The sequence below is a fragment of the Hypanus sabinus genome, chromosome 2 (genome assembly GCF_030144855.1).
Source record: "Hypanus sabinus isolate sHypSab1 chromosome 2, sHypSab1.hap1, whole genome shotgun sequence".
Taxonomy (NCBI): Eukaryota; Metazoa; Chordata; class Chondrichthyes; order Myliobatiformes; family Dasyatidae; genus Hypanus; species Hypanus sabinus.
The window spans coordinates 66,083,714-66,109,813 of record NC_082707.1 but is presented as its reverse complement, the minus strand read 5'-3'; the positions used below and the strand labels follow the sequence as shown (position 1 = coordinate 66,109,813).

General features: G+C 46.0%; 1 protein-coding gene across 1 annotated transcript in view; it reads right to left on the bottom strand.

The window, feature by feature from the left end:
* Positions 1–26,100, bottom strand: part of LOC132379527 (protein FAM124B) — a 49,752-nt gene that overhangs the window by 10,161 nt on the left and 13,491 nt on the right. The window lies entirely within an intron of this gene.

The window sequence follows — 26,100 nt, the reverse complement described above, 5'->3', positions numbered from 1 at the left end:
TGCAGGCATTCACAGAACAAAGAAATATATACTAGAATGGATGAAAAACCACAAAGACTGACAACCAATGTGCAAAGGATAATGTGCACATACATACAAAAATAATTATAATAAATAAATAAAATGGCAACATGAGTTGTTAGAGTTCTTGAAAATGAGTCCATAGCCTGAGGAATAACTTCACTCACTTCATTCAGAGGTGAGTGAAGTTGGTTCAGGAGCCTGATGGTTGAAGGGTAATAACTGCTTCTGAAGCTGGTGGCATGGAGGATGGAGGACTCCTGTACCCTCTTCCCAGTGGCAGCAGCAAGAAGAGAGCATGGTGGGGGTCTCTGACGGTGGATGCTGCTTTCTTGTGGTAGTGCTTCTTGTAGATGTTCTCAATGGTGTGGAGGGCTTTTCCTGTGATGGACTTGGCTGTATCCACCAATTTTTGTAGGCTTTCCCATTCCTCAGATGTGTTTAGCATATTAATTAGCAGAGGTAGCGAGGAACTGGATTCAAAGGTAATCTTTCCTGCTTAATTTCCGTGTGAAGTTAAAGATGTGGTAAGGAAGCCCAGCCCTGCCAATTGGACAGCCTACAGCATGTGCAATGTCTGAGGAAGTCCTTGAATAATGGAAGACCACATTTGCTGAAAATGTCAGATTTGATGAATTTCAGTGAGAGTTTCCACGAGCACCACCTGGAAGCACTGATTGCAATCTGTGAGTCTGAGTTACCCTGATTACATGTAATTTTGCTGAAGGAGATGGTCACCTGCCAGCTTAAAGGATTGCAGTTAAAGCAGGAATAGGTAACCGCTGGGAAGAAGCTAGGACGATAGCTAGTGAGACAAGGAAGCCTTAAAATACATCTTATTTTAGAAATATTTGTGTGCCTGTGTGTAGGAAAATAGTGGGTGTGAACGTTCTTCTAAATGTGTAGCCAGAGCCAAGATCATAGCACAAACATGAGGCTCAGCTACACAAAGGGAGAGAGAGGAGCAAGAACGCAAGGATAATAGTAGTAGATAACCTGAATGTTAATGATCAAATGAGGTAATTTGCACAATCTTACAGATTAGAAACATAGAAAACCTACAGCACAATACAGGCCCTTCAGCCCAGAAAGCTGTGCCAAACATGTCTGTACCTGAGAAATTACCTCGCGTTACCCATAGCCCTCTATTTTTCTAAGATCCATGTACCTATCCAGGAGTCTCTTAAAAGACCTTATTGTATCCACCTTCACCACCGTCGCTGGCAGCCCATTCCATGCAGTCACCACTCTCTGCGTAAAAAACTTACCCCGATTTCTCCTTTGTTCCTACTTCCCAACACCTTAAAACTGTGCCCTCTCATGCTAGCCAGTTCAGCCCTGGGAAAAAGCCACTAATTATCCACACAATCAATGCTTCTCATCATCTTATGCACCTCCATCAGGTCACACCTCATCCTCCGTTGCTCCAAGGAAAAAAGGCGGAGTTCACTCAACCTTTTCTCATAAGGCATGCTCCCCAATCCAGGCAACATCCTTGTAAATCTCCTCTGCACCCTTTCTGTGGTTTTCACATCCTTCCAATAGTAAGGCGACCAGAACTGAGCACAGTATTCAAAGTGGGATCCGACCAAGGTTCGATATACCTGCAACGTTACCTCTCAGCTCCTAAACTCTAATCCCACGATTGATGAAGGCCAATGCACCGTATGCTTTCTTAACCACAGAGTCAACCTGCATAGCAGCTTCAGTTTCCTATGGAAATCGGACCCCAAGATCCCTCTGATCCTCCACACCACCAAGAGCCTTACCATTAATACTGTATTCTGTCATCATATTTGACCTACTAAAATGAACCACCTCACACTTATCTGAGATAAACTCCATCTGCCACTTCTCAGCCCAGTTTTGCATCCTATCGATGTCTCGCTCTAACCTTTGACAGCCCTCCACACTATCCACAACACCCCCAACCTTTGTGTCATCAGCAAATTTAGTAACCTATCCCTCCACTTCTTCATGCAGGTCATTTATAAAAATTACAAAGAGTAAGGGTCCCAGAACAGATCCCTGAGGCACACCACTGGTGATCGACCTCCATGCAGAATATGACCCATCTACACCACTCTTTGCCTTTTTTTGGGCAAGCCAGTCTGGATCCACAAAGTAATTTCCCCTTGGATCTCATGCCTCCTTACTTTCTCAATAAGCCTTGCATGGGGTACCTTATCAAATGCTTTGCTGCAATTCACGTAACACTACACCTATGGCTCTACCTTCATCAACGTGTTTAGTCACATCCTCAAAAAATTCAATCAGGTTCATAAGGCACGACCTACCTTTCACAAAGCCATGCTGACTATTCCTAATCATATCATGCCTCTCCAAATGTTCATAAATCCTGCTTCTCAGGCTCTTCTCCATCAACTTCCTAACCACTGAAGTAAGACTCACTGGTCTATAATTTCCTGGACTATCTCTACTCCCTTTCTTAAATAATGGAACAAAATCTGCAACCTCTCCCATTCCCAAAGATGATTCAAAGATCATTGCCAGAAGCTCAGCAATCTCCTCCCTCAGTAGACTGGGGTACATCTCGTCCAGTCCTGGTGACCTATCTAACCTGATGCTTTCCAAAAGCTCCTCCTTCTTAATATCTACATGCTCAAGCTTTTCAGTACACTATACATCATCCTTACAATCGCCAAGATCCTTTTCCATAGTGAATATTGAAGCAAAGAACTCCTTAAGTACCTCTGCTATCTCCTCCGGTTCCATACACATTTTTTCACTGTCACACTTGATTAGTCCTATTCTCTTATTATCTTATCCTCTTGCTCTTAACGTACTTGTAGAATGTCTTGGGATTTTCCCTAATCCTGTCCGCTAAGGCCTTCTCATGGCCCCTTCTGGCTCTCCTAATATCTTTCTTGAGCTCCTTCCTGCTGGCCTTATAATCATCTAGCTATCATTATCTAACTTTTTGAACCTTTCGTAATCTCTTTTCTTCTTGACTAGATTTACAACAGCCTTTGTACACCATGGTTCCTGTACCCTACCATCCTTTCCCTTTCTCATTGGAACTTACATATGCAGAACTCCACGCAAATATCCCCTGAACATTTGCCACATTTCTTCCGTACATTTCCCTGAGAACATCAGTTTCCAATTCATGCTTCCAAGTTCCTGCCTGATAGCCTCATATTTCCCCTTACATTGGAATTAAACACTTTCCTAATTTGTCTGTTCCTATCCCTTTCCAGTGCTATGGATCACAACTCTATCTCCAAAATGCTCTCCCACTGAGAGATCTGATACCTGACCAGGTTCATTTCCTAATGCCAGATCAAGTACAGCCTCTCCTCTTGTAGACTTAACTAAATATTGTGTCAAGAAACCTTCTTGAACACACCTAACAAACTCCACCCCATCTAAACACCTCGCGCTAGGGACATACCAATTGATGTTCATGAAATTAAAATCTCCCACCATGACAGCCCTGTTATTATTACACCTTTCCAGGATCTGTCTCCTTATCAGCTCCTTGTTGTCCCTGTTACTACTGGATGGTCTATAAATAACAGCCAGAAGAGTTATTGAACCCTTCCTGTTCCTAACTTCCACCCATAGAGACTCTGCGGACAATCCCTCCATGTCTTCTTCCTTTTCTATGGCCATGATACTATCTGTGATCAACAATGAAATGCCCCAACCTCTTTTGCATCCCTCTGTCCTTTCTGCAACAGCTAAAGCCTGGCACTTGAAGTAACCATTCCTGTCCCTGAGCCATCCCAGTCTCTCTAATCACCACAACATCATAGCTCCTAGTACTAATTAATGCTGTAAACTCATCCACTTTGTTCATAATACTCCTTACATTAAAGTAGACACATCTCAAACCACTGGTTTGAGTGCATCCTAATAAAGTTTAAGGGAAATAAATAAAAACACAAAATGCTGACAGAACTCAGCAGGCCAGACAGCATCTATGGGAGGAGGTAGTTTAAGGGAAGTGGGGGATTCTCAGACTCCTGTAAATAATGGGTTAAGTACCGATTATGTCTGCATTTTGTGAGTGACTGCAGTGTGTTTGAATAATGTCTCAGAGCTGCTTCTTTGTAGCAAGATAAGGGTTGAAGTTCACACACATCCACATAAGATGTTTCCTGATTTTTCACACCTTTTGGTTTAGACAAAAGGCAGTACCTGATGGAAATTAGACAGGACATTCCTTTCTTAACTAAAGCATAAATTGGTGGATGTTCTTATCTTCGTAATTAAGTTTTGGCTCCAACAAACCAGGTAGGAACTGATTGCTCTTTTGTATCGGTGACCTTATAAATTGTAACAGTTCTGGGAGGCGAACAGTGAACTTGTTGAACCACCAGAGGGATAAGAATGCTTCTCCCCTGATGTCAGGACCAAGTTCACCTGTGGCCTGAGCTCGAAGAAATAAACGGGTGAAAAAGATAAGTAACGATCTTTTGGTACTGTCATTGTTTGATCCGGCAAATTTACGTTTACATTTCGTGCCGCGACTCAGATCCCAACAGAGGGAACGTCTCTCTGGGCTGAGTAAGTGACAGGGGGCATGAATCAAACACAATTGAGTGGCAGGGCGCGCCGAGGTACTCCTCTGGCTACTCCTTGTGTCCGACCGAGTATTTTTTAATTAAACAAAATATACTTTATTCAAAAATAAAATTATGTACAATAAACCATTCAATGACTCTCAGTCCTTTACAAATGTTTCCATTACAGTCTTTACATTCCCACACTTTTGCCAACCATGTGGCACTCTGATATTCCATATTTACATACACTTGCTCAGGAGTATACACCCCGCCCTCCTACCCCTTTTGGCTCGCCCATTGAGACCGGTACCTTGACGGGATCAGACAACCTGTTTGGACACAGGATTTAAGGTAAGCATTGCTCTTTTACATTGCTACAGGTGACAGGATACGGCCGGTTGAAATTTGAAAATGATACGAGACCGGCAGCCCAGTAAAATTTCTCACCTTGGCAGCAGAAATGTGGCTGGTTGAAATTTAATGAGACAAGTTCAGGATAAAGGAGGAAAGGCCTGCAGAGTATGTGAGAGTTTTTTTTCCACGAGTATTGACAGAAAATAGGCTAGCAGTTTTTGTGAGAATTAAAGGCTGCGGGTGACATTGTGTATTCTGTATTGTTCCTAAGGAAAGAGTCGGGACTGGGGACCCTGGTCAGGAGAGGCAGCCACTGCTACCTGACGCATTTGACCATATCAGCTGCCTCCTAATAAGATGGCCGGTTGAAATTGATTAAGGGGGAGGCAGGCAGGCTGGCTAAATTTCTCACCTAGTGGCATAAACAGAGACTGTCTTTTGGTTTGTGTCTAGGCCCTTGTATTGTGTATTTAGTGCCTATAAGCTGTTTGCCTCGTTGGTTTATCTGTGTTTCATGTATTTGTGATTTTGGCTACTTGCTTTACTTTGTACAGCACTTTGGTCAATGTGGGTTGTTTTTAAATGTGCTATATATACTATATACTTTTAAATGTGCTATATACTTGACTTGATAAATAAGAACAACTAATAAGGGCAATAATGGGACAGGCCCTTGATATAGCTATGTGTGAACGAATACTGGATAAGAAAAGGACCTCTGGATGTTAAGTACAGCGCTAACAAAGAAACTAGGGAAACAGGCAGTATATTTAATTTGGGAAAAGAATTGCAGTAAAAAGTGGAAATTATTGATTAAAGAATGGAAAGGTAGAGCCAGTTGTTACGAACCCCGTAACTGGGTGTCTAACCAGCAAAGATAGGAGTATCCGTTGAAGTTTGAAGATATTATTTTTAACAGTATTTATTAGTAAAAATACACAAAAATAATATCAATGCAAATATACAGATAATATATGACATCAATACTAAACCAAAAAGTGCAGGTATAATAATAATCAATAGGAAATAAGCTCTATCGTTGTCTAGGGGATAATGAATTGTCCGATGGAAATATAAAGTTCAGTTCAGTTCATACAGGCTGCAGTCGTTGTTGATCACTGTGTTGCAATTGTTGGAGAGAGACAGAGAAAGAGAGAGAGAAAAAGCAGTAACAGCTATTAACTTGCCGACTTTCCTTGTTACGATCTTGATCCGTATCCGTCCTTTAGCTACACCGATCCATGGAGGACTCGTCACCCAGGCAAGGGTGGACACACACACAAGCCCCCACCGGTCTCATAGCGTCTCTCCTGGTGTATCTGAGGGGTTGTTGCCCCAGACCCTACTTTTATCCTCACTCACGGGGTCTCAGGTGTCAATCAGGTTGGGATGATGCAATCCCTCAACCAGACCACTCTGGTTGCCCCCTGAGGGGTTTCAATGAATAGTACAGTACTTAATACACAATTCCTTCTCCAAAAGACAATAGCAGTAATCAGTGGTTCCGTTCCGCTTTTGTTAGTAGGAGTCATTCCACTTTTGTGTATTCCTGCATTGTCAATAACAACTGCCTTTTCTGTTATCCTGCGTCTCTCTCTCATTACTGACATGCTGTGTATCTCTCTCATTTCCTGGGTATCAGACCTGAAATAATAGCGATTTTGCGATTCTCAAAAAGGTGGGGGGGGGGGGGGAAACTTTGCTCCTCATTTGTAACACCCCCATCCTTCTAAGGATTTTTACCACTGGGAAAAATTAACTAATACAGAGTCTTACAGAATTTCAGAATCTAACACAATACAAAAGTTTTTTATTCACTAGAGAGTAATACAGTTATACATTCAATTCAGCATCTAGATAAACATTTAGCAATTACATTGTCACTTCCTTTAATAGCTTAATATCTTGTACTTTAATAAATTCCTGTAGCATCAGACTCCAATTTAATAACCACTTATTTTTTATTCCTTTTCTTCAGCAAAACAAAACTAAAGAGTTGTGATCTTAAGTATATAATACAAAATGTGAACCAATACATGTGATTATTCTGTAGTACATTACAAAAGTTTATGCAACTACTAATCTTTATTTTACTTTTAAACTCAACAGTCAATCTTCCATGGTGTTGTCTTTATTATTTACATGCTTTGTCGAAATCCCTTAAAACCAGATCCTGTTATTTAAAGTGGCATTTTTCATCCTTCGCCCCTTTTCCAGTTAACTCTCACGTGGTTATCTTGCTTACCAGTGTGGAATAGGCTTTTGCATGCTCCTTTCATAAGAGTTATTTTATCAACAATGTTTTCCAAACTTAGCCCATCTTCTGAACTTCCACACAATTCTTTATTTTTAAGCAAGTCATTAGTTTTATCTTCAGGACCCTTCATGCTATTAGTTTTCAGTTTAATATCTGCAAGCGATCCCTCTTTGTCCAAACAACATTTCAAATTCTGCCTCTTCACAGCACACCCTTGAATAACATTAGTGAGTGGGGCACCTTTACATTCCAAAACAAACTGTAATTGATTCGCAGGCACCTTGTTAACAAGCCATTGTTCCTTCAGTCTGGTTGCTGCTTCTGACACCAATCCAGACTTTAAATTTTCTTCATTCAATTTAGGAACTACACTTTTCCCTTCCCCTTCAATAATAAGATTCACATCACCACCTTTTATCTCCTCACTAAATTTTAACACACCTTCGAACACAAACAACTGGGAATTCTCACTTCCCACTAGTACCAAGGTTAACCCTTTCTTCACTGAACCAAGTCCACCTGACCCACAAGGACTGCATTCCTTTTTAACTGAATCAGATACCTCAGACTTTTCCTGAGTTTCATTACTAGGTTCAGTACCATGTGCATCCACATCTTGAACACATTCAAACGGGACAACTGCCTCTTCCAGGCTTTTAATACCCGTCCCCTTTTCAAATTCTAAGTTCCCCTGATCTTCCCAGTTACTCTCTGGGCAACTCCCTTCCGGAGTAAACTCAACTCTGCAGGCTGAAACAACTTCATCTGCCAACCCAGCAGACTCCTTCAAGGTAATGGCATCCTTTTTATCTAGGACCGCCCTCCTTTCATTATCGGGAACACCTTTAAAATTTTCAACTTCTTCAAACAGTTCTGTCAAGCCAGACAGATCATCCATGCCCAACCCTGGACCTTCTAACAGTCTTATCTGTTTCTCATTTTTACTCCATGCCTCCATAAATTTCCTCCTGGCTAATGGTAGGTCTACCTCCTCTCCTTTACTCTCTTTCACCTCCCTATTCTCCGTTTTACCACCCTCTAACCCCTCTTGGTACAGGGTTGGTAAAAACGTCTCAGCCAAATCCACACAGGACTCATTTAAACTGGTCTCTTTCTCAGCTGCCTTTCTCGACATGCTACAAGGGATCGCATATACGGGATAGATCTTGGAATCTAGGGGCGGGTCCTCAACACTTACAGGCTTGCTCGTCAGCTTCATGGCTGACCAAACCTCACCACCTGCTAAACCGTTACCAAGAAGGACATCCACGTCAGCTCTCGGAAATTCTGATTGCACCTCTATTTCAACTGGTCCAGATACCAGATCCCAATTTATAATGATCCTATGCAAAGGCACAGCTTCTGTCCGTTTTCCTATGCCTCTCAAAGCTACCTCTCCAGTCTCAGGACCAAAATCTAGTACCTTACTGAGAATCAATGACTGCTCAGCTCCAGTATCTCACCAGATCCGCACTGGAACTGGTGTTTCTCCCTCTTTCACAGACACTGCCCCTTCTGAAATAAATTTCTCACGCCCCTCTCGTATTCTATCTACCTGGGGCTTTCTCGTTGATTTGTTGATCAACGCAATACATCCTGTAGGGACTGCTGCTTTCCCTTTTCCTGTCTCCTTCCTTGGATCAAAGCACTTAGATGCAATATGACCCACCTTTCCACAATTAAAACAGGTCAAGCCAGGAACCCTCCTGCCACCTTGCCTTTCTTCCTCCTTACTTTTACCACTAGCTCCCGGCTAAATTTCCACCTCAGCCGGCGGGCTTTCTCTACCGTTCCTACGGTCTTTCTGGTAACTCTTAGTCAAGGAAACCTTTGTCTTGTGGGTTAGGGCATATTCATCTGCGAATCTGGCAAATTCGGATATGGACTTATTCAGCTTCTCGTTCAAATACATCCGGATATCATCCGAAACACAACCTTTAAATTCCTCAATCAGAATTAACTCCCTGAGACGCCGAAAATCCTCTTCCACCCTTTCTGCTGCACACCAATGATCCAAGAGCACACCCTTCTCATAGGCAAACTCTGCATACGTATGATTCCACACTTTCTTTAAATCTCTGAACTTTTGTCTATAGTCCTCAGGTACCAATTCGTAGGCCCGAAGAATGGCCTATTTTACTTCCTCATAATTCTCATACTCCTCCTCCTCCTCCGTGGACAACGCCGCATATGCTTGTTGTGCCTTCCCTTTTAACACACTTTGTAACAACTCCACCCACTGATCTCTGGGCCACTTCTGATTCACTGCCACCTTTTCAAAATGCAAGAATTAACTATCAACATCCGTCTCCTCGAATGGAGGCACTAACCTAAACTCCCTACTAACATTAAACCTCTCCTCTCGGTCTGCCCCTTGAGCTCTTTGCTCTTGCCTTAACTTCTCCATGTCCAGCTCATGCTGCCTCTGTTTCTCATTCTCCTCATACTCCCTCTGCTTTTTCAGCTCTTTCCTTCTCCTTTTCAGCTGCTTCCAGCTCTTTTAACCTAATTTTATGCTCCCTCTTCCTCTGTTCCGCATCCAGCCTCAATTTTTCCAACTCTAACTGAGCCGTCCCAATAGCTGGTACCTTTACAGGGATATTGCCCAATACCTCAGCCGAAAACACATTCTTTTCAATACAATACTGAGTTATGGCCCTCCGCATCTCCCACTTTTTCATTGACAACCTCACCTCTGCGGGATTTAGTCCTTTCACAATATTTACCAAGTCCGACTTTGTGGCCCCCTCTAGCGCCTACAAAGTCGGGTTTTGTGTAAATTCATCTACGTCCATCTTTGCTGGTTACCCACGCAACCAGATCCAAGTTTGGTCTTAAAAGCTCGATTTACTGGCCCTCCATTTTGGTATCAAATCCCGGATGAGCCCCCAAGTTGTTACGAACCATGTATCTGGGTGTCTTACCAGCAAAGATAGGAGTATCCATTGAAGTCTGATGATACTATTTTTAACAGTATTTATTAGTAAAAATACACAAAAATAATATCAATGCAAATATACAGATAATATACGTCATCAATACTAAACCTAAAAGTGCGGGTATTATAATCATCATTAAGAAATTTGTCTTGGGGATAATGAATTGTCCGATGGAAATATAAAGTTCAGTTCAGACAGGCTGCAGCTGTTGTTGAGCTGTGAGTGTGAGAGTGAGAGTGAGAGTGAGAGTGAGAGTGAGAGTGAGAGTGAGAGTGAGAGAGAGAGTGAGAGAGAGAGTGAGAGAGAGAGTGAGAGACAGAGTGAGAGACAGAGTGAGAGACAGAGTGAGAGACAGAGTGAGAGAGACAGAGTGAGAGAGACAGAGTGAGAGAGACAGAGTGAGAGAGACAGAGTGAGAGACAGAGTGAGAGACAGAGTGAGAGAGAGTGAGAGAGAGTGAGAGAGAGTGAGAGAGAGTGAGAGAGAGTGAGAGAGTGAGAGAGTGAGAGAGAGAGAGAGAGAGAGAGTGAGAGAGAGAGAGTGAGAGAGAGTGAGAGAGAGTGAGAGAGAGTGAGAGAGAGTGAGAGAGTGAGAGAGAGAGTGAGAGAGAGAGTGAGAGAGAGAGTGAGAGAGAGAGTGAGAGAGAGAGTGAGAGAGAGAGGTAACAGCTATTAACTTGCCGACTTTCCTTGTTACAATCTTGATCCGTATCCGTCCTTTAGCTAGACCGTTCCGTGGAGGACTCGTCACTCAGGCAAGGGTGGACACACACAAAAGCCCCCACCGGTCTCGTAGCATCTCTCCTGGTGTATCTGAGGGGTGTTCCCCAGACCCTACTTTTATCCTCACTCATGGGGTCTCAGGTGTCAATCAGGTTGGGATGATGCAATCCCTCAACCAGACCACTCTGGTTGCCCTCTGAGGGGTTTCAATGAATAGTACAGTACTCAATACACAATTCCTTCTCCAAGAGACAATAGCAGTAATCAGTGGTTCCGTTCTGCTTTTGTTAGGAGACATTCCACTATTGTGTATTCCTGCGTTGTCAATAACAACTGCTTTTTCTGTTATCCTGTGTCTCTCTCTCATTACTGACGTGCTGTGTATCTCTCTCATTTCCTGGGTATCAGACCCGAAATAATAGCGATTTTGCGATTCTCAAAAAGGCGGAGGGGGACTTTGCTCCTCATTCGTAACACTATACTAAATGGAATGGTACCTGACTGGCCTGCTGGAGGAATAATGCCTGTGATAAAGGGATAGAGGTAAGTACGGCAGAAAGGACTCCCAGGAGTTAGGAGGCACTGCAGGCAGTGCTAATGGGTGGAAGGGAGAAGAAAGAGAGAATGAGAAACAAGGAACACAGGCAAAAGCAGATCCGGATAGACAGGAAGGTTTAAAATCGGCAGAGCGGTGCGTAAAGATCTAGGGCCAATATGGGATCCCGAACCCATATCTGGCGCAGCGACCATTTGAGGACAGTGACCGCGATGAGGACTGGGCACCCACCTCATCCCCTACTTTACCAGGGGCTGAGTGCACCCAGTGCTTCTCAAACCCAATCCTCCCGGTACTCAGATACAGTGGCCACTGGGGCAAAACAGCAGCAGCAGGGAAGGGGAGGGTCCCTATACCCCGAGATCCAGGAGGGGAACACCAAGGATTATTCCGAGACAGGAAGGGAGGAATCCAATAAAACCCCAGAGTTAATGGCTCCACAGAGACAATTGGCTACCCATGCTGCTCAGTCCACGAGGAGCCGAGGAGGAACAGCCCTCAGTAACTCTTGTATGCACCCTGGAAGCCTCAAGAGATGATAACGATCATGAATCAGGCCCCGATAGAAAAGAAAAACCAGCACATTTTGCTGAGTATGTCTGCAGTACTATACAAATGTATAATGCGACGAGCTTTGCCATTTTACTGGGACCCAGCTTTCGAATCCCAATCAACCCTGAAGGGAACTAACATTAAAGGTGAATATGTTCAGCAGAAGAATGCGAGAGGTTTATATCTGGGGAGCAGAAATGGGAACAAAAACCTACCAAGGGATAGGTGGGGACAACAACCTGTTTAGAGATTGACAAGCAAGGATGCTTCCTACTGTCAGTACCACCCCTCAGGAAGAGCCTAATATAATATTGCAAGATTCTGCAATTCTAATTCCGTTTATGATTGCATAGGAAAAGAGATACCGGGCTATCAGATTCAGATTATTGTCATTTAGAAACCACAAATGCAATGCAGTTAAAAAATGAGACAACGTTCCTCCAGAATGATATCACAAAAGCACACGACAAAACAGACTACACCAGAAAATCCACATGACATTTGGCAATCCCCAATCCTGAGTCCAGAGAGGCTGCTGCGGATTAATATCGCGCTACTGTTTTAGCGCGTTCCCCGGAAAGGAGCTCCAAATCCACAGACAAACAAGACCAAAAACTAAAGCTACAAGATCTGCACAAAACCACATAGTTACAACAGTGCAAACAATTGTATAATTGATAAAAAAACAGACTATGGGCACAGTAAAAATAATCCAAACACGTTAAAGGACTATAAGTTCAAAAGAAATCACCACCCAGTTTCCACAAGTCCCCAGGGTCCCAACAGACTCAACATTCCACACCTGCGGCAGAAGGGAATACCCCCGCTATGGACCTCCACGGCGCCGTCTGACTCAGCCTCGCAGACGCAGCGGACTCCGAGTCTGTCGAACCTCCGAGCTGACGACCATCCCCTCCGGCACAGCTTCTCCGAGCACCATCCTCTGCCGAGCGTATTAAGACAGCCCCGCCAACAGCCATCGGCAACGCGACCCCAAGGACTGGGGGCCTGTTCTTCCCAGCAGAGTCCTGGACCTCACAGCAGCAGCAGCAACGAAGAAGGTCTTCCTGGAGATTTCCCGATGTTCCTCCGTGCTCCCACGCCCATTTTCAATCGATTATGATTGCACATGGCACTCCATTTCACAAATAACAGATAATTAGCTCTGGAGTGGCTGCTGCAAGCTGTGTCGCACCGCCATCTGTCAGACGCTACAATTACTTCGTGTTCGAAGGCACAGAACATATGTATTCATGTACCCAACCACTGCGGGTGGAATTCCAGGGGAACCAGTGTGAGGTTTTATTTACAGTCACCACCAGCCGGGTGTGTAATCTAGCAGAGTGAGACTTGCTCTGACCATTGGAAGTTGAGATTCTATACACAGACAAGGGTATCACCCTGGGACTAGCAAAAAACCGACACCCCCGTGGTGGGCACTTAATCTGGATTTGGACCCATTCTGCCAGAGGCAGACTCTCATGTGACTCTGCTCTGACCCTATAGGGTGCTCAACTGAGGAAAACCAGTATTATGCACCCCTCGAGGGACAGGCGTTCCTAGTCACAGAGATTGGAGAGGTTAAAGATAGGGAGTGCAGTGTATTACTGGCCGAAGTTCCGGATTTCCTTTGGCGATAGACAGGACTGGTGGTTCCCCATACCACCATTAGGCTTTGCCCTGGGTTGAAGCCAAAGAGCCTAGGGGTTCCTTGCCTACACCCTGACGAAATAAGCCTCCAGCACCGAGGGAGACTGGCAAGACTTGGCCACGGGCCAACTCCGATACTGGAAGGAATCTGAGGTGAAGACGGGACATCTGGTAAGACACTCTTTTAATATTGTCCGAACCCAAGTTGTTGCACCCCATCTCTGGGCAAATTCAGGCCATTAAGTCGGATACACCAACTGCACCTCCCCCACCACCGTCCAGATCACTGTGAGAAAAGGAGAGACCCTCCCATCCCTTTTGCAAAACCCCCTCAAGCCCGAGGCAACGTTTTATAAGGATGGAGGCTCTTTTGTGGATCCAGCAAGGAATCGATGTTCTGGCTGTGAGATACTGATGGACAGTGAAGTAATAGACAAGCCTTTTTTCCCTGAAGCAGCTGCCTCCGCCCAGAAAGCTGAGCTGCTTGCTCTGACTCGTGCCTGTATTCTAGCAACAGACTAAAGTGCGAACTTTTATACAGACTCCAGCTATGCACTGACTATGGAACTTTGGAGATTGTTGACTTCCTCTGGCCACCCCATTAATAATGCTACCTTCGTAAACAACTTACTCACCGCTCTACAGCTACCTTGAGTTTTCGCTATTAAATGTGCAGCCCATGAGGGAGAATCTGAGATATTTAAGGATAATGCTTGTGATGGTGCAGCAGCAAAACAGACAGCCTTGTACTCCACAATTTAGTCCCCTCGGGAGCCCACAAGTTCTTATTAGACAAAACCATATCTGACAGGTATGCCAGATATGGGGGAAAATACGTAAATTACAGGGGGGCGCCCCTGATGAAGAGTGAAAGCTATGGTTCCAAATGGGGTGCCACCTTGAGCCTCAGAATAATCTATGGATGACCCCTGCGGGACAGGTTCGCATCCCTTCTGTGTTTTTACCTATCTTAATTGATTAGTGTATAACTGTACACACTTGGGCAAGGAGGGAATGGTTAATACGTTATTACAAATGTGCTGTCACCCTGAATTCCAGACGGCAGCTGAAAAATGAGATAAAGCATGCTGAATTTGTAAAAAGACAAATGCTGGAAAAGGGGTGCCCTGTGGTTCTGGAACCACCCCCTTGCCCGGTGGGCCTTTTGCTTGTCTGCAAATAGAATTACCTAAAGTATATTGTTATAAGCATTGTTTAGTAATAGTAGATGTATTTAGTAGATGGATTGAAGCTGTCCCCACGACTGACAATACTGCTACAATGGTGGTAAAAATATTGCTGAGGGAAATAATTCCCCATTATGGACTCCCAGAAATGATAAGCTCAGACAATGGACCGCACTTCGTAGCCAAAATAAATCAGGAAATCTGCAAGCAGTTGGCTATAAAGCAACAGTTCCACTGCAACCACCACTCAAAGGCAGCTGGTATAGGGGAACGAGCCAATGGTATCTTGAAAGATAAGTTGGCCAAACTTACCCAGGAGACTGGACTGACCTGGTTAAAGGATCTACCCTTGGCCTTGTTCCACATGAGAATCACACCCTCAGTTAAAACGGTTATCCCCGACCGAGATTATCTACGGGAAGCCCATGTGAACCCCATGGGGGTCGGATCCGGCCCGACCTCCCCTTCCTGAAAGGATGGACATACATACCTTAGGGGAGGAGATGGGAAAATATTTATGCAAGTTAACTAAAACTCTCTAAAGCTTGCATTCACAGGTACGACAGGCCTATCGAGAGAATGACACCCAGCCTAAGGGTGACTACTTCACCATCGAGCCTGAAAATTTTGTTCTGATTAAGAACTGGGATCGTAAGAAGTTGGAATCAAGGTGGAAAGGACTGTACCAAGTGCTACTGACAACACCTACTGCAGTGAAGGTGGATACATCGAACGGACTGTAAACACATTACTGGCAGAACTGATAAGGACTGAAAAATGTACTGGTTAATGATGATTTTAATGACCCTAAGGGGACCTGCCCCTGTTTCGGGAGGCCCCCAGGTTAACATTTTTCTGTCTCTCTCCCACACCTATGCTAAGCAAGTAGAGTGGGGAGCATGTTGGGTATGTTTTGTATCATGTTGTAGAAGCGACAATCTGTTCTGAAAAAGTTATCATGTAATGATAAAAAGGAGGGAATGATAAAGTTTAAGGGAATTGGGGGATTCTCAGACTCTTGTAAATAATGGGTTAAGTACCGAATATGTCTGTGCATTTTGTGAGCGACTGCAGTGTGTTTGAATGAGGTCTCGTAGCTGCTTCTTTGAAGCAAGATAAGGGTTGAAGTTCACACAGATGCACATGTCTCCTGATTTTTCACACCTTTTGGTTTAGACAAAAGGCAGTACCTGATGGAAATGAGAGAGGACATTCCTTTCTTAATTAAAGCATAAATTGGTGGATGTTCTTATCTTTGTAATTAAGTTTTGGCTTCAACAAACCAGGTAGGATATTCCTTTCTTTAATTAAAGTGGCTGGAGTGTTTATCAAACTGATTGTTCTTTTGTATTGGTGGCCTTATAAATTGTAACAGTTCTGGAAGGCCAACAGTAAACTTGTTGAACCACCAGAGGGATAAGAATGCTTCTCCCCTGATGTCAGGACCAAGTTCACTCACTGGCTGAGCTTGAAGAAATAAATGGGTAAGAAAGATAAGTAACAATCTTTTTTGTGCTGTCATTATTTGATCTGGCAAATTTACGTTTACATCCCTTCTCGATCACCTGCCTATCCTCCCTCTCGCACTGTCTCCAAGCTTTCTCTATTTGTGAGCTAATCACTTCTTCCGTTTGGTTCCCACCCCCAGCAATCCTAGTTTAAACTCTCCCCAATAACCTTAGCAAACATCCCTGCCAGGATATGGGGTCCCCCTGGGATTCAAATGCAACCTGTCCTTTTTGTACAGGTCACTCTTGCCCCAAAAGAGGTCCCAATGATGCAGAAATCTGAATCTCTGCCCCCTGCTCCAATCCCTCAGCCACACATTTATCCTCCACCTCGCTTTATTCCTATACTCACTGTCCTGTGGCACAGGCAGTAATCCAGCACTACCTTTGTGGTCCTGCTTCTCAAATTCCTTCCTAACTCCCTGCAGTCTACTTTCAGGACCTCCTCCCTTTTCCTGCCTATGTCGTTGGTACAAATATGTACCATGACTTCTGGCTGTTCTCCTTCCCACTTCAGGATTTCTTGGACACGATCAGAAACATCCCGGACACTGGCACCTGGGAGGCAAACTAACATCTGTGCTTCTTTCCTCCCTCCACAGAATCGCCTGTCTGACCCCTAACTATAGAGTCCCCTATCACTGCTGCCATCCTCTTCCTTTCCTTACACTTCTGAGCCATAGGGCCACTGTTGCTTACCCAGGTAGGCTGTCCTTCCCAACAATACTCAAGCAGGAGTACTTATTATCATGGGGTACAGCCTCTCCTGACTGTTACCCACTTATCTGTCTCCTCAGGCTAACTGCCTGACTATTTGTGACTACCTGACTACCTGTGACTACCTACCTATAGCTCCTTTCCCTCACTCTCCCTGACCAGACGAAGGCCATCAAGCTGCATCTCCAGTTCCCTAACACAGTCCCTAAGGAGCTGCAGCTCCATGTACCTGGTGCAGAAGTGGCTGTCTGGGGGTGCTGAGAATCTCCCGGACCGCCCAAATCTGAGGATTTCCACTTTTCTGATAATGTGAAAGAATTAATTGGAGTGGGGGTGGGGGTGGGGGGGAGGGGGGAAAGAGTGGACAAATGTTTAAAAGTGCACCCAGGATACCTTTCAAGCCACTGTGTAGTAGTGACCAGTATCAGCTTTTTTTTGAAGTAGATCAAACCTTGGGACATAACCTGGCAAGCAGATTGTCAGAGGAAGAACATTCCATTGGTAGTGAAATGTTTAAAGGTTGACGCGGAGACCAGCAAGGAAAGGAAATTGAGATTCTGAAACTGGGAAAGGCTGATTTCAATATAATGAAACAAATATGGCGACCCACTTCCCAGCGCACTCGAACTGGCTCACAAAGCGGCGCACGCCAGCACTGAGGCAGGTCCCAAAGAGGGCGCCAAGCCTGCTTCACCAGCAAGGGGAAAAGCCCGCGCGCGGGACGGGACTGTGAATATGCAATCCCGCCCAGGGAGGGCGGGTTCAGGAAGGCTTTAAAGCGAGGCCGCAAAGTTTGAATAACCCTCTTTTGCAACTGCAGCTCACCGACTACATGTCATTATTTCAGCGCTGCGTGTAGCACACCGCTACAATTGGTGACCCCGACGGCCCAAACGATATTTGGACCGGAGATGAATGATGCCACATCTGTTCATGCAGTTTCGTTAAAACTACCAAGCTTCTGGACGCTGCGACCTCACCTATGGTTCCAGCAAGCAGAAGCCCAATTCCACATTCGGCAGATAACCTCGGATGCCACACGTGATGTGGTGAGCTCCCTCGACCAGGAGACAGCCGCCCAGATTGAGGAGTTCATACAGTCGCCCCCGGAGGATGGCAAATGCACAGAATTCAAAGCCCTGCTCATAAGGACTTTTGGACTCTCACGGCACGAGCGAGCTGCCCACTTACTGCACTTGGATGGTTTGGGGGACAGGCCACAAGCCCTGCCCCATGTTTGAGCAGGTGTTCCTGGAGCAGCTGCCCGAGGACATACGCCTGCTGCTGTGCGATGTGCATTTCAGCGACCCCCGGAAGGTGGCGGCTCGGGCAGACGTGCTGTGGAAAGCCAAGGAGAGTGGGGCGTCCGTCGCACAGATCACCAGACCAGGCCCGGCCACAGAGCCCACTAACCCCAGAGGCAGGGGTGAGGAGACCAATGAAAAATGGTGCTTCTACCATCAGTGGTGGGGCGCAGAAGCCCACCGCTGTAAACCGCCCTGCAAGTTCCCAGGAAACGCCAGGGCCAGCCGCCGCTGATGGCTATGGTGGCTGGCCATCGGGATAGCCTCCTGTATGTCTGAGACAAGCAGTCGGGACACCACTTTTTGGTCGACACCGGAGCCAAGATCAGCGTCTTACCTCCGACGAGTTACGACACCCACAACAGAGAACCGGGTCCCACCCTGAGGGCCAAGAACGGCAGCACAGTAAGGGCCTACGGCACCTATACGGTGCAGCTACAGTTCGGCTCCAGCTGGTTCATGTGGGACTTCACACTGGCTGCCGTAGCCCAACTGCTCCTGGGTGCGGATTTTTTGCGAGCTCACAGCCTACTGGTCGACCTGCCCAGGAAGAGACTGGTCCACGCCAAGACCTTTCAAACGTTCTCCCTGGGTGAAGCCCAGTTGCCGGCCCCACACTGAGACTCCATCACGCTGTCCGACAATGACTACACCAGAGTCCTGGCGGATTGCCCATCGGTTCTGGCACCGCAGTTCACGGCAGCCATGCCCAGACACGCTGTACAGCACCACATCCTGACACAAGGACCACCCCTCCATGCCCATGCTCGACAAGCTCTGACTAGTGAGGGACTTCAAGAGGATGGAGTAATTGGGGATCATACGGCAGTCCAACAGCCAATGGGCCTCCCCCCTGCACATGGTGCCCAAAGCAACAGGGGGATGGAGACCATGCGGCAACTACCGCAGGCTGAACGAGGCTACAACACTGGACCGGTACCCTGTGCTGCACATTCAGGACTTTGCAGCAAACCTGCACAGTGCACGAATCTTCTCCAAGGTAGACCTCGTCAGGGGATGCCATCAAATTCTGATGCATCCGGACGACGTCCCCAGAACGGCACTCATCGCCCCGTTCAGCCTTTTCGAGTTCCTCCGCATGTCGTTCGGCCTAAAGAACGTTGCACAGAAGTTTCAGCGGTTAACGGACGCGGTGGGACGTGATCTGGACTTTGCTTTCATCTATTTGGATGACATCCTCATAGCTAGCAGTAGTCATCAGGAGCATCTGTCCCACCTCCGTTAACTCTACACCCGACTGAGTGAATACGGCCTAACAGTCAACCCGGCCAAGTGCCAGTTCGGGCTCGACACCATCGACTTCCTGGGCCAGCCTTTTGGGGACACAGCTGCACGACACAACTGCCTACCACCCACAGTCGAACGGACTAGTGGAGCGTTTCCACCGTCACCTGAAGTTGGCTCTCATGGCCCGCCTCACAGGGCCTAACTGGGTGGACAAGCTTCCCTGGGTCCTGCTCGGAATCCACAGGGCGCCCAAAGAGGATCTGCACACCTTGTCGGCCAAGTTGGTGTACGGCGCACCCCTGGTCCTCCCAGGAGAGTTCATACCAGCCCCAAGGGGGCAAGAGGAAGAACCCACAGCAGTCTTGGGCAGACTACGCGAGAGGCTCGGTAACCTGGCCCCCATACTGACTTCACAGCATGGTCAGAACCCGACCTGCGTACCCAAAGACCTGCAAAACTGTAAGTTTGTTTTTGTACAACGGGGCAGACATCAGACACCGCTACAGCAGCCCTACGAGGGGCCGTTTACGGTGATCAGAAACAATGGGTTCACATTCGTGCTGGACATTAGGAGGAAAGGGGAGGTTTTCACAGTGGACCGACTCAAACCGGCCCATGTGGACTTGGCGCAGCCGGTCGAGGTTCAGGCACCGCGGCGCAGAGGCAGACCTCCCAAACAGAGTCTGACCCAGACTGTGGACATTGGGGGGTATATCGCCGGTTCTGAGTGGGGGGGGGAGAGAGGGGGTTATGTGGCGACCCACTTCCCAGCGCACTTGAACCGGCTCACAAAGTGGCACACGCCAGCATTGAGGCCGGTACCAAAGAGGGCACCAAGCCTGCTTCACCAGCAAGGGGAAAAGCCCACGCGCGGGACGGGACTGTAAATACATGCCCCCTACAGTATTCCCACCTGGGGAGGGCGGGAACAGGAAGGCTTTAAAGCAAGGCCGCGAAGTTTGAATAAACCTCTTTCGCAACTGCAGTCTTTCGCGACTACGTGTCGTAATCTCAGCGCTGCGTGTAGCACACCGCTTCACAAAAGCAGTTTATATCTGATACATTGCAAGAGAAGATGATATTCATTTAAGAGGCATTTAGACAGTTAAATATGCAAGACTCAGAAAGATACAGGTGTACTGCGTGCAGTACAGGTGTACTGGGAGGGCAGAGCGAAGTCAAGCTGGCGCTAAATGGTGACTCCTCGCATCTTCGAAACAGTTCTATTTCTATCTTTGATGTCTCTTTTTCTCCCCCTTTTCAAGGTTCTTCTGAAGACCCTGACCCGGAGTTACACTGGGACCTGTGCTCAGGGCCTCACAACTGGCCATTTTTCAATACCCCAAGGACACAGCCTGGAAGACTAGCACACCTTCAGAGAGCCGGATTTTCGTGGCTCTGGAGATGGGCTGATTCAAGGCCGGTGTCCCTGACTGAGGCATTGTGGGAGAACACAAAGCATTGGGAGCGAGGGGTTAGCTGCCTTGGGCTGTGTCCAGACACCTGTGCCCAAGGGCCAACTCTTTGGGCTGAGAGCTCAGAAAAAGCAACGCAATAGACTTTTAACATCATAAATCAACAAGTTGTTTGTCATGACTCCTCTCTCACTGTGAAATGGGGACACCTCTTTTTCTCTTGTTAGGGAGAGAGCCTGTGGTATGTCAAATTATCAGGTGAACGAGTAGTCTTTGGGGTATTGCAAGTCTGTGTCTTTACTGATGTTTTGCTGCACGCTTCAGTGCTCAGTGGAGGGCATTGATGCCTTTTTGCTGGTGGGGGGGCTTCATTTTCTTGCCACTGCTTGCGTGTGGGGGGGAAGCTGGGGTTCTGGGGTTCTAACGTTTAACTCTCATTCATTCTTTGGGGTACTCCTCTGTTTTTGTGGATGCTTGTGAAGAAAAAGAATTTCAAGATGTATAGTGCAAACTTTTCCGACGTGAAATGTACCTATTGAAATGGGATTGGTGTAGTTGTAGAAAAAGTATGGCATAAATGTGATGGGCCAAAAGGCCTCTTTCTGTGCAATGTACTAAATTTTGCAAAAGTGAAGTGGAAGAAACTATATACAGCTAATTCTATAATGACCTATGGTAGGTGCTCAAAAATTAGACACTGGAAGTTCAGGGAAATATTTGCATTAAAGGATCTCCAGATGTCAAAGGACACGACGGTTGAATTAAAAAAAAAACAGCTTATGGCAAATTAATGGAATACTAAATAGGTGAGGCTTTATATGAGTATAATGTGTGAAGACACAAGAAGTGCAGATGATGCTAGAATTCTTCAGAAAACACACACACAGAGGATGGAGGAACTCAGCAGTCAGGCAGCATCTATGGAGGGGGATGATCAATCAATTTTTAGGACTGAGATCCTTCATGAGGGCTGGAAAGGACGAGTGCAGAAGCCAGTAGGGGAAGGTGGGAAGTTGGCAGGTGATAGCTGAGAGGAGAAAGTTTGGGGGGGTAGGGAGGGCAGATGACAAGAAATGATACAAGAAGCCAGGTGAAACAAAGTGAAGAAGAAATCTGATAGGAAAGGACAGTGGACCATGGGAACCAGAGGGAGGTGATAGGTATGTCTCTTTCCCTGCCTTATGACCTGGCCATCACTTCTTTTCCTGCCCTAAGGAACAGGGATACTGGTAAACATGTCAAGGATCCTTAAAGGCAATGGCACAAGTAGATAAGGTGGTTCAAAAGGCATATTGGAAACTTAAATTTATTCATAGAATATGAGAGTGTGAGATTATAGCACAGCTACATACACTAATTAAAACACAATGCAATATTAACGCTATACTATAGGAAGGATGTCATGGCATTGGAGTGAGTGCAAAGGAGATTCACATTAGCACAGACTGGATAGTTTGGAATTGACTTCTTTAGAGCAGCCAAGGCTGAAGAATAACCTTACTGACAACATAAATTTTAAGGAATCCAGATAGCAGATGGTGAGTGGTAGATGGGAGAATTTTCTCCCCTAGACAGTGGACCAGAGTGCACAGATTTAAGGTAAAAGGCAGAAAATTTAGAGGAAATTTGTCGATTTTTCCTCACTCATAGGGTGGTTGAAGCCTTGACTACACTGCCCAAGTGGTAATGAAGAGAAGTACTCTATATAAAGTTTTAGTAGTATTGCAATAAGTGCTGTAAAGACAATGAAATAGAACACTACCAGCCAAGAGCGGAGAAATGCATCAGCACAAACAGATGCTTGAAGGCCAGGCACAGTGTCTGAAAGCCCCAATAATAATTGCATGAGTTCCCTGACAGGGAAAGGATATGGGCTAAATGAAAGGGTTTGTTGCGAGAGTAGGAGGCAACCAGGGAGCAGGCACAAGGGCGGGCATGGGAGAAAACTGGGTGAAAAGGGTTCAGAGAAAAGTTGGATTGTTGGGTCTCAGGTTCAAAGTGAGGAAGGACTGAAGTATGGACAATGGACCCATGAGTGACAGCAAGCGTGCATATGTGTGCATGTACGTAAATAAATGTTACTCTTTAGAATCATGTTAAGATGTAGTAAACAACACAATAATTTGATACTTTGCATGACTTTCACAGTGAAGACACTTCTAACAAATTAGCCCCAGCTTTAATTTTTTATATCAATTTCACTCTTCCAACAACTCTACAACACTTCAGTTTCTTTGTACACATGTACATTTCTTTGGCACGACTGCGCAAGCGCGTGAAAGTCGGCCCGTGAAACAGCAGGAGAGTTTAAAAAGCAAGGAGATTAACAGAGTGGGCAATGTAGTAGTGGGAGACAGAGTAGGAAGGCTTTGGCTCAAGAGGCTTCAGCGAACAAAGGCTGAGGATGAGCTTGCTCCCAGTGAGGTAAGGCCAGGTAAGTTCCTTTAATAACTCTAATTAGCTGAGGAGTAGGTAATGGAGGCAGCAGTTAGGGCAGTCGAGTGCTCCGTTTATATTATGTGGGAAGTCAGGGCGAGCACAATTGTCCCTGATGACTACACCTGTAAAAGGTGCATCCAGCTGCAGCTCCTGACAAACCAAGTTAGGGAACTCTAGCTGGAGCTGGATGAACTTCGGATCATTTGGGAAGCAGAGGCAGAAATAAACAGGAGTTACAGGGAGATAATCATCCCAAAAAGTCAGGAGGCAGGTAACTGGGTGACTGTCAGGAGAGGAAAGGGGAATAGACAGAATGAGCAGAGCACCCCTGTGGCCATTCCCATCAATAATAAGTATACCGTTTTGGATACTGTTGGTGGGGATGAACTACCAGGGACAAGTTGCAGTGGCCGCGTCTCTGGCACCAAGACTGGACCCTCAGCTCAGAAGGGAAGGAGGGAAAAGAGGAGAGCAGTAGTGATAGGGGATTCAACAGTTAGGCAGACAGATAAGAGGTTCTGCGGAAGAGATCAATAATCACGGATGGTCTGTTGCCTCCCTGGTGCCAGGGTTCGCGATATTTCTGATCGAGCTCTCAGTATTCTCAAGAGAGAGGGTGTTGTGATGGAAATGAGAAAGATTCTTTGGGTCTCAAAGGCTCTCTGGTTACAGAGGGTGAGCAGCCAGATGTCATGGTCCATGTAGGGACCAACGATGTAGATAGGAAGGAGGAGGAGGTCCTGCAAAGAGAATTTAGGGAGTTAGGTGCAAAGTTGAGGGACAGGACTTCCAGGGTTGCAATCTCAGGATTGCTACCCATGCCACGTGCTGGTGAGGCTAGAAATAGGAAGATAATGTAGCTAAATGCATGGTTAAGGAATTGGTGTAGGAGGGAGGGCTTCATGTTTCTGGACAGTTGGGCCTTGACACAGGGAAGGTGGGACCTGTTCCGACGGGACAGGTTGCACCTGAACTGGAGGTGGACTAACATCCTTGTGGGATGGTTTGCTAGTGCTGCTCCAGGGGTTTAGACTAGATTTGCAGGGGGAGGGGAACCAGAGTGTTAGAGCAGATAGTGAGGTGGAGGAGGATAAAGGTCATGCGAAAGCTGCAAGTATAGTGCATGGAGTAAAGCCAGATCTAATGTATAAAGAGACTTTTGAGGAAAGAGAAACGGAAGGCTGTAAAGGTAGTAAGGTAGAAGGGCTAAAGTGCGTGTACTTCAATGCAAGAAGCATCAGGAACAAAGGTGATGAACTGAGAGTTTGGATACATACATGGAAGTATGATGTAGTGGCCATTACAGAGACTTGGCTGGCACCAGGGCAGGAATGGATTCTCAAATTTCCTGGATCTCAGTGCTTTAAAAGGAATAGAGAGAGGGGAAAAGGGAGAAGGGGTGGCATTACTGGTCAGGGATACTATTACACATAAAGGGTGGGTAATGTAGCAGGATCCTCTTTTGAGTCAGTATGGGTAGAAGTCAGGAACAGGAAGGGAGCAGTTACTCTACTGGGAGTATTCTTTAGGCCCCCTGGTAGCAGCAGAGATACCGAGGAGCAGACTGGGAGGCAGATTTTGAAAAGGTGCAAAAATAACAGGGTTGTTATCATGGGTGACTTTATATTGACTTTATATATTAATATTGATTGGGACCTGATTAGTTTCAATGGTTTAGACAGGGCAGAGTTTGTTCAGTGTGTCCAGGATGAATTCCTGTCACAGTATCTTGACAGGCTGACTAGGGGGAATGCCATACTAGATCTAGTATTAGGTAACGAACCGGGTCAGGTCACAAATCTCTCAGTGGGTGAGCATCTGGGGGACAGTGATCACCGCTCCCTGGCCTTTAACATTATCATGGAAAAGGACAGAATCAGAAAGGCCAGGAAAATTTTTAAATGGGGAAGGGCAAATTATGAGGCTATAAGGCTACAACTTGCGGGTGTGAATTGGGATGATGTTTTTGCAGGGAAATGTACTATGGACATGTGATCGATGTTTAGGGATCTCTTGCATTATGTTAGGGATAAATTTGTCCCAGTGAGGAAGATGAAGAATGGTAGTGAAGGAACCATGGGTGACAAGTGAGGTGGGGAATCTAGTCAGATGGAAGAAGGTAGCATATGTAAGGCTTAGGAAACAAGGATCAGATGAGTCTATTGAGGAAAATAGGGTAGCAAGAAAGGAACTTAAGAAGGGCTGAGAAGAGCAAGAAGGGGGCATGAGAGGGCCCTGATGAGTAGGGTAAAGGAAAACCCCAAGGCATTCTTCAATTATGTGAAGAACGAAAGGTTGACAGGAGTGAACATAGGATCGATTAGAGATAGAGGTGGGAAGATGTGCCTGAAGACTGTGGAAGTGAGCAAGGTCCTCAATGAATACTTCTCTTCAGTATTCATCAATGAGAGGGAACTTGATGACGATGAGGACAATATGAGTGAGGTTGATGTTCTGGAGCATGTTGATATTAAGGGAGAAGAGGTGTTGGAGTTGTTAAAATACATTAGGACGGATAAGTCCCTGGGGCCTGACAGAATATTCCCCAGGCTGCTCCACGAGGCAAGGGAAGAGACTGCTGATCCTCTAGCTAGGATCTTTGATGTCCTCGTTGTCCACAGGAACGGTACCGAATGTTGTCCCCTTGAGTACATTCGGATTGGAGGGTTGTGACTAGTGGTTTTCCACAAAGATCGGTT